At 32.6% G+C, this 10,078-nt stretch overlaps 1 long non-coding RNA gene across 2 annotated transcripts; it reads left to right on the forward strand.

The window, feature by feature from the left end:
- Positions 1-2,316: 2,316 nt before the first annotated feature.
- Positions 2,317-5,862, forward strand: LOC110872792. 2 transcript variants are annotated; one of them, XR_004866931.1, is made up of 4 exons: positions 2,317-2,641; positions 4,296-4,363; positions 5,032-5,165; positions 5,382-5,862. It is a non-coding gene; the product is annotated as an uncharacterized LOC110872792 (long non-coding RNA). The 2 variants fall into 2 exon arrangements; XR_002554693.2 differs by having other exon boundaries at positions 5,035-5,165.
- Positions 5,863-10,078: the final 4,216 nt, after the last annotated feature.

Genomic DNA, 10,078 nt, shown 5'->3' on the forward strand with positions numbered 1-10,078 from the left:
ACTTTTAATCTTTTACGCGTACAAACTCGCGTATTTCGATTTATACTATGAAAAAAATCATTATTTCCTACATCCATTCTTACACCTTCACTTATGTTCACACTTACACATTTAAATTATACTGATGATTCGAAATTCACACGTTTTACGTTTATTATGCACTCACAATTATACATTTACGTTGTACTTACATTCATGTTTATACTACATTCATATTCATGTTCATACACTTTATGTCTTCAAATACACTTATACAACTTTGTTTACACTTATATTCATACACATATATCTTACTCATATTTAAACCTTCATGTTTTACACCTATATTCACGTTCATATCTATGCTCATACATCTTATGTTCACACTTATACTCGTATTCGTACTCATACGCTTTGTGTTTATACTTAAACTCATGTTTGTACTCACATTTTATACTCACTTTCATACACGTTATGCTTATACTTGTGCTCACACTCTTGCCATACGTTTTGTGTTTATGTCCATGCTTACCTTCATACTCATGATTCATACATTCGTACCCGTACGCGAGCGGAATCCGAGGGATTCGCTTACGTGGGTCTTATGCATACTTAAGCATGGACTTGCTTATATACTACATTCTTATACGTACACATTCTTAGTTTTTAATTTATGTATACCCTGATTCATACACAACTAGTACAAGCTATGTGGATCATGCGACGATCAAAATAATCGCAGGTGCACACGGGATTATAATGATAGGCGCATGAAAATCATAGAGTGTGCTACCGCGAATGGTAAGACACGGAACATAACATGACACGAATAACGAAACGGATGTAACATGGTCAAAACATGGTGGATATGCCGCTGGTACTTCCTATATATAACTATTTTTACCATGTTACTAAACTTTCGTAAAACGTGCCATAAGAAATTCAGTGTTTTGCAGATTTTTTTGGACATAATACAAACTTTAAACAACTCACAAATGCATTATGTCCGATTATCCATGACGAAACTCCATTCTTAGTACGCTACTTTTGTTCATTCAGTAATTATGCTATTCTTATACTCGCATTTGTGTATTTAAAATCAATCATACTCCCATTAATCCCCATTATTCTTTGTCCCTTATACGAACCCCGTTCGCAATCAAGACTGTTTAAACGTTCGAATCCGAATCTACCTCCTTACTTTTAAAAACTACCTTTCTATCCTTTATTCATGAGAAAGCAATTTCCTTAAACAAACATTATGATCAAGTCTCACATATTCTCTCTTATGAATTTTTAGATGCCACCTTCTCAAAGGTCTTCCTCATTGATTTCGAGGACGAAATCTTATAAAACAGGGGAGACTGTAACATCCATCAAAACCGAATATCTAAATTCGACCCATTTTGAAATTCGGTTCCTAACCTTGCACTACTAGAAAATGAGGCTAATGCAACTTTTTAGATGCAACCTTTTTCAATTGTGTTGCTTTTGAGTCTAATGCAACTTAGCTCACCATAAAGGTTGCATTAGAAGATCTACTGCAACTTTTTTTATAAAAAGTTGCTTAATTTTATTGAAACTGCAACCTTTTTATTTAAAAGTTGCAAATTTAGTAAATGTTGCAACCTTTTTTTTGAAGTGTTGCAAATTTTATTAAAATTTACAGTTTTGTTAAAAAGGTTATATTTTTAAAACTTATATACTAACTCTTATTTCAAAAGATGCGTAATTCAGTGAAAATGACAAAACTGTATAAAAAGTTTCAATGTATAGATTGTAAATAGCTTCCTTAGTTGTTTTAGTGTAGTGATATTTGATATTTAAATAATATTCTTTTATAATATAATAATATAGGTTTAATTGTCTGCGTATATCAAGAAATAAAAAAACAACTCTTTAATCCTTTTAGAAAAAAATAACAAACGGATCCCATGAAATCCTAAAAAAATTACCTTAAAAACTGTTATTTTACCTCACCACACTATCGTGCATTCGGGCGAGTGTTCACAGCCTTCTGCCCTAGGTGAGGGTTTTTCCAGTTCGGAGACGAGTGTATCCCGATGTGATGATTCGCCAATAGTCCATTTAGAGGATTCGTTGGCCGTTAATTTAAAAACATGGATTGAACCCATAACCTTCTGTTAATTCACCAACACCTTTAGGCTATTCCTAAGTGGATTAGATAATGACATATTACTTATTAGCATTTCAATATTATTGTTATTTCATAGTGAATTGAGTCTCCATAACTCCATAAGGTATCTTATTAGATATTATTAGTTGCAACCATTTTATATATAAAAAAATAATAATAATAGCCGAGCCATATCCCTCCCTAAAATTTCCCTCCAATATCGATCCCACTACCCTCATTTTCTCCTTGACCTCACCCCCAAAATCAAAAATTAAATTTCCTAATTTCCCTCTAAAATGAGTAGCACCAGTTGAAGGTCATTTTGAGTTTTGACAAATTCCCTCTACACTAACAGCGCAACAATGGAGGGGACTCGTAATCACAACAAAAATGACAACATAAGATCATTGTCCGAGATTGCCAAGGAGGAACGATGGTCAGACCAGGACCCGCCCCATTGTGTTGCCCAAAGCGCCCACCCCGGTTCCAGTAGGCTTATCTCGATTCACTTCCATCTTCTAACAGGTATGATTAGGGTACATGATTGATATTAATTTCGTGTCGAGTACTTCAATTAAACTTGTAGTTTGTTCTAGGGTTTAGGTTTTAACATCTGAAAGTTTTGATTTGATAAATCACCCTACTTTGTTCGGTGAACTGCAATTAGGTCGTTATAATCCCTTTTATACCCTATAAAGTGAAACATTTGGTGCAGTTTGAAGCTGGATCTTTTTCGAATTGGTTGTAAATCGGTGGTTTTCTATCTTGAAGAAGTATTATATACTACATATACAATTATCAACTTGAGTCATACCTTTTCGTTTAAAAGTTGCGTCGGTTAGAAAATTATATTATGTTACTTATATCTAAAAGTTGTCTTTGGTTAAAATACGTGGTAAATTAACATCTTTTTGGTGACAATTCTTTACAAACACAACACTATATGAAAATCGGAAAGTACATATAACACAAAATATGAACTGTTGCGGTGGTTATCCCGTATTTTCAACGCAAACGACGTGGTACGACTCTTAGTTACCCTTCCTTTTTGTTTAATCTAATTCCCTTTTCTTTTAGACATCAACTGCCGCATGATATTACAAAATTCAAATTGCCAGAGAGAATTCACTTGTCGCATGATAATTATAATTTTGTTTATAATTTCTCGATTGATTAGTTCCAGATTATATTTTTTGATTCGATACATCATACATATTATCATTTAGTAATTCAAATAAATTGGTATGTTCGTCTATTTTTTATTCTATTGGTTATGTTACCCTTTGTTTGCGTATTTAATCGAGGTTTGTTTTACGGCTTTTGATCCATTTATACGATAATTGAGTTGATTGTTGCTGGAGACAATAGTGTGGATGTTTTAATGGTGATAAATGGCAATAATTGGTGTTAATTGTTTGTGTTTTAAAATTTGTTTTTTATTCACATGTTGCATTCAAATAAGTTAGTTCCTAACTCATGACTCATGAGTCATATGAACTAAGTTATCGATGGTTGTTAGCATGGTTGCAAAAGTCGCTAGGCGCTCCCTAGTCGGATTCGGGAGTACTCGGGAAGGTAATTGCTTAGGCGTGGTTGTCTAGATTGTTGGACTAGGGTTTGATTAAACGTTAATGTGATCGATTGATTGGATAGTTTGTTTGTTGAATTCACTTAGTTTTACCTGTAGGTGATTTAATTCGCATGGATGAATTCTTAGACGTGGTTGTGATTATGATGACATTTTAAATGCACTTTTAGTTACTGGGTAACTTTTTTTATAGGGGTTATGACATTTTAAATGCACTTTTAGTTACTGGGTAACTTTTTTATAGGGGTTGTGACATTTTAAATGCACTTTTAAGATTGTTATATTGGAGACTTAGTCTTTGTAAAATAAAAACTATGATCAAGATATGATCCTTTTTAAAATTTTAGATTTTTAAGAGTTTTTTTATGTGTATTATCATATATTTGTAAACGAGAAAATTCCCCCCCCCCCCCTGAAAAAAACGCCTTACTCGGTCGTACCTCCTGCACTCTTAAAAAACCGGCCCTGCTTGATTAGATCCAAATTTTGACCATAAAAATCATAGACTGTAAGATCTTGATCATATATATGATATTTGCAATGTAATTTTCATATTGATAATGGTTATCATTGTGTTTAATTTTATGGTAGGTATTGGTAGATAATTACACAGAAGCATAAAGGATTTGGTCAACATTTTACTTCCTATATCACTTAAGGTGAGTATCGTATTAAGCGTTTCATTTTTATATGGTTTTGTAAAATAATCAATACCATGCTAAAGACACTACTATACATTAATTTTTTGTATACATATATCCAGTTCTTATACTAAAAAATAAAAATATATAAATTTAAAACCTGTAATATTTTAGCTTTCTTAATATCCGCAACAACGCGCGGGTTGAGTCAATTCGTTTATGATAATTAGCAACTTGTGTGTGATTATATTCAAGTATGAGAAAATTTTTATGCATCAAGATGTAGTAGCTCATGTTGTGGTTTAGGCAGGTGATTTTTTTATTATAGGAAGTCAAGATGGTAAATATTAAATGTGAATACTTACACTTTTTGATAGTAATAACCTATATTTGGATTGATATAAAAATAAGTAACCTTCATGATAGCGTTGTTATTAATTCAGCGTCACGAGGCTCTTTGTAGAATGAAGTATATTCAAATGGTTTTCTTGTAATCTTTTATCACACATTTAAAGTTTTAGGAAGAAAAGGTCTAGGTATGCCTCACTCTCGTTTCTTTTGTCTTTAGAAATTTACTGGTAATCTGGTATCTTTTAAATTGTTGGTAAAACTTTTTAGGGATATTCAGAGTTAAAATTATTAAATTATATTGAATAACCAACTTGTATGAAGTTTTGAGATGTCAGCAGGTGTTGGGGTCCACTCGTTGGTAGTCGGGTTCCCTTGCAAGAAGCATGATGTGCAAATTCAACTTTATGGACGAAATTCAAGGACGTCTCATTTGTGCCATCTACTTTGATGACCCAACATGCATAATTTGGTAAACTTTAGTTTTTGCTGATGTGAAAAAATGGGTAGTTTGGTTGACTAGTCATGGTGGGCATTTTATGGATGAAACGGGTCGGGTTGACCAAAACCTCTTTGACAAGTTTATCTAACAGCTTAGCGTGTCAGTTGTCAAATACTGTTATGAAACTATATTAAAAACTGGACTTTTTGGTATCTAATGTGGTTAGTTTAATATTTTTTTGTGTAGGTGTGGAGAAAAATCATACTATTTGTTGAATTTGCCCGAAATGCTTATAAGTAGTTTCGCAACAAGGCAACATTTTCAAGATCAATAAGTGTATGTGGTCGAGTTTTATTTTAAGCAGTTTTAGGTATGTTGACTATCACGTTAGCAGCCCGAGTTTTAGGTATGTTGACTATCACGTTAGCAGCCCGACGTAGTTATAATTGAAGCTGGATAATGGAGGATATTGCATAAGGAAGAGCGTGGAGTGGTAATATTTTGCAAATTTTTAATATGAAGAACACCTGCAGAAACATTTTGACATCCAATGAGCAAACTTTGAAGCTAGGATGCGAAGTATCATGGATAGCTACCTATCGGAGTACTTGGTAGGAGGTTTTTGTAACTTTTATCATTGTAATTACAACTTTATTTTGATTACATTGTTATTTATAATTGGATAGATGTTAAATTATGGAATAAGATATGTACTATATTTGTGTTATTATTGTGTTGGTGTATTTGAGGCATTATATATTGTGTATTAATAGAATTTTTCATACTTGAAACTATAATGCTATAGAGTTGTATTTGGGTGTAAAAAAAGGTTGCATTTGTTGTAACTAAAATTTTAAAAAGTGTTGCATTTGATGTAAACAATGGTTGCATTTGATTGTAACAAATGTTGCATTTGAGGTAGTAAAGGTTGCATTTGAGTGTTAGAAAGGTTGCATTTGAAAGTAAAAAAAGTTGCTTTAGCATATAAAAAGGTTGCATTGTGAAAAGGTTGCATTTGAATAATAAATGCAACTCTTTCAAAAAAGTTTGCATTATCTAACAAAAAGATTGCATTATATCTAATGCAACTTCACCTAATGCAGCTTTTGATAAAAGGTTGCATTAGGCCTAACGCAACCTTTAAGAGGCCTAATGCAACATTTTATCGAGGTTGCATTAGCTTCATTTTCTTGTAGTGAATTGTAACCCTGGAAAATTTTCGCGAATTAAATAACCGTGAAAGATTTTTTTTACTTTATAATTTTCAGTATTGCTAAATATATGTTTTGTTAATTTATAGAATTTGTGAACTATCAATTAAAAGATTTTATTTAAATACACTTTGTACTCCTTAATTAAAAGATTTTATCTTGGAAATCGGCTGCTTTTACCAACTTTTAATGTCTACATTGAAATCCCTTTAAAACTTAATGTTGCCGCCAAAAAAATCGAGTGCCAGCAAACCATAGTTGTCGTTTCACTTTCACCTTGATTTTTCGATATATTAAATGTCTCCCCGTTTTCATTTTGGGCTCATCTTGAATCTAGACATAATTTCATTTTTTTCATATACACATAAAACCTTACCATGTTTCGAATTCCGAAACTTCGATCTTTCTAAAACTCACGAACGGGTTATAAAGCAAATCATTGATATAACCACCTTTGCTACAATCTGAGATCGGAACCCTTTTCTTTTGTTCGAACATTACCTCTCCTTTTGTTCGCGTTGGTTCATTTTGGAGACAACCGAAGTTTACGTCGGACTCTCGTTATCTCGTTTCGATATTATACGGACTCAGTTTCATCACTCGCTGACACCCGCGGGACGTTTCTGGATCATCGCTGAACCCGCCGGAGGAATTCAGACGTCGCCGGGATTAACGTGACTCGCCGGAGATCGGAGAAGACGACCTGGAGGAACTCGACGCGGCGTTTCTTTTATGTGTTCGGTACATTCTTACCTTCGATTCACTTATCCTTTTTTTATCACCTCTTATATATATTCAGTCATTACAACTGAAACAAGGAAAAGAATAAATGCTAATACAGTTTATGTCATTGTGTTCATTTGAAGAAGATGATGATTGTAGCTTGTCTTCAAATGGAATTATAAACCAAACAAATAAAAAAAAGTTTATTCAATCCACTAGTCATGGGTAATATTGAAAACGCCGAGTCTCGAGTTCGATCCCGGGAGTCTGAGGCTTCAAGATTTGTTTTTTTTTTTCCATTTTTAATTAGTGGTTTAACACTTCATTTAATTTTATATATAATTCAATCGGTACATTTTCGTTAACAGATTTAATTGTTCAAGATTATCTCAAAACAAGAATTCATGATTCAATTAATAAAACTTTTAAGATAACTATTAGATAAAAATACATAACATGCTATGTAGGAAATAGCCTACTATTGATGTCTTTTTTTTAAATTGAAGTATGACTTTGACTATATTAGTTTTATTACTAAACTGTCAAGAAAGGCACACATTAGTACATGATGCTTCTTGGCATTAATGATCGAACCGTTTTCTTTATATATGTTTGTTTTAATTTCTGATATAATTAAGTATTTTTTTTGAGCCACTATTAGGTTATTTCTGAATTCATTTTTAATTTTTTTTTAAATAGTCCATATAGCAAACAGTTTTAATTTTAGTTTCAAATTCGTTATTAATAAAATCATTAAATCAAATAATTAACAATTTATTACAATTCGTTTATAATATTAACGGGTTATAATGAGATAAAATATAATATACCAATTACTAGTTTGTAAACCATAAAGTATTAGGAAATCTATTTAAAGTATAAACATTGACTAGATCGTTACGTGTCATTTTAATATCTAGGGTAACCACTTTGTTCTCTTGGATTATTCTCCATCTTTACTCGTGCGTTATTACAAGAAAACGCAAAGCAACCAATGTGAGTATACTCGATCCCTTTTTCCCCTTTACACTTTGGGATGCAACATGTATACCTATTCAAAACAACTTTTATTCTTAAACAAAACATACTCTATCTATGAACGTGACGTGAAACTATTGTGAATATTTGCTATGCTTGTATGCTCTATGAACGATTTGGAACGTTATATGCTCATTAACTTTGCTAGCCCACCTTAACAATTATAGCGCTATAGGATTAACGCCCCGCCCGCTATTCTATTGGGTATTGTTAAGTTAAACATTACCACCCCGCTAAACTATCGGGATTAGGCTATTGTATGCGTTGTATTCTTGGGTTTGATCATATAGTACGCCAAAATTGCATTGCTAGTAAATTTATTCACTTAGTAACATGTTGGATATGAGTTTTTATTCTATTATGCTATGTAACCAAACTTGTATACTCGCCTTTGCTTTTGCATTGAACTCTATTTTAATACATGTTGCAGGTTAATTATTGAGATGATATTCAAGACGAAACAAGATTTAGGGTGGACTAGATACACACCTAGATTAATCTATCTTTTATTTGTTATGTTATGTTATGAAACAATGTTGTTATTCCTTTTTGAACCTTGTATGACATTTAGTATTGAAATGAAATTTGAATTTAATTAAATATTGTCACATAGTGTTATGACGTCTCTTGCAATCTATACACACTTCGTCTGATCCCGATGTTTCCGCCATCGGTTGGGGTGTAACAGTTTCGAGTCGCAACAACCTGATTGCGAGTCACTAATGCCATCAGTCGCAACAACCTGATTGCGAGTCATTAATGGCAGTCGCAACCTCACTCGAAACCTTGGGTTCGAGTAATGAAGATTGATGCCTTAATAAGATTTCGACTTCATTATGGGTTTTCGAGTCACAACCACCTGATTACGAGTCGAAATCTCAGTCACAATCTCATTGTCCTCGTACTTTAGTGAGATTTCGGGTAGAAATCTCAGTCGGAACCTTAGTCGAAACCACCTAATCTCGAAACTTATTCTCCAAGTCTCGAAATCTACTCATCAACAGCTGTTAATGGAGATAATGTTGAAAATTTGAATTCTTAGGGGTTGTGATAGAGTTTCCTGTTTTAACATTAATCTAATTTTATCAAAATATTTCAAAAATCATAATCTGTTTATTCTTTTAACATATTTTGAAAATCCTTAGAAGATAAAAACAAAATAAATAGATCAAAACAGGAAAACATTCAACAATCCAAATTATATTCCAAAACGTAAAGGAATTTCGAATTTTCCTAAGAACACATGATGAACCCCATAAAATTAAAACATGATTCTGGAACCCGAAACCTGAATTTTAACAGTTTTATACAGATTTCGGAACAGTTAATTTTAACCATTATGATTTCGAGTCAACAGTTAACATTTTCCCTTTTCTTTTTCCTCAAAACAGTGATTTTGAGTGGTTCTTTATGACTCGAAACCGGCTGTAAGTTTATTAAGTTTTCAAGAATTCTGTTTTCCAGATTTCATTCCCATAATTAATGAATACGAAAACAAAACTGATTAATCAACATATGCTCTAATACCACATGTTGATCAGTTCTATTTTAGTTGCAATGGAAAACATGAAAACATACACGAGATTGCAGACAGGCCAGCATAAAATCCAGTGAATGATGCAGCCATCGAAGTCGACATGCTTGTCAAGATTATCTGGTTCCTCCTTAGGGTGCAATCTAATGATGGTGATGATGAAAACCGAGTAGGGAGTTCGGTTATGGAGAAGGAGGCCGATTTGATGTTATTGAGTAATTAGGTTATGTAACCTTTTAACCTCTACATAATCTCCTTATATACGCACCCAAGAGGAAACTCAATTAGTTAATAAGGGTAACATGGTCCATCAACAATTACCAACTAATTATTTAATAGGTCGTTATATATTTTGATCTATATAATGTAAATGATTATAATGGCTACTAGATTAAATAGAACATCATAACGTATTTAATCTTACATTCCGATGTTGC

This window comes from Helianthus annuus, chromosome 9 (genome assembly GCF_002127325.2).
Source record: "Helianthus annuus cultivar XRQ/B chromosome 9, HanXRQr2.0-SUNRISE, whole genome shotgun sequence".
Taxonomy (NCBI): domain Eukaryota; kingdom Viridiplantae; phylum Streptophyta; class Magnoliopsida; order Asterales; family Asteraceae; genus Helianthus; species Helianthus annuus.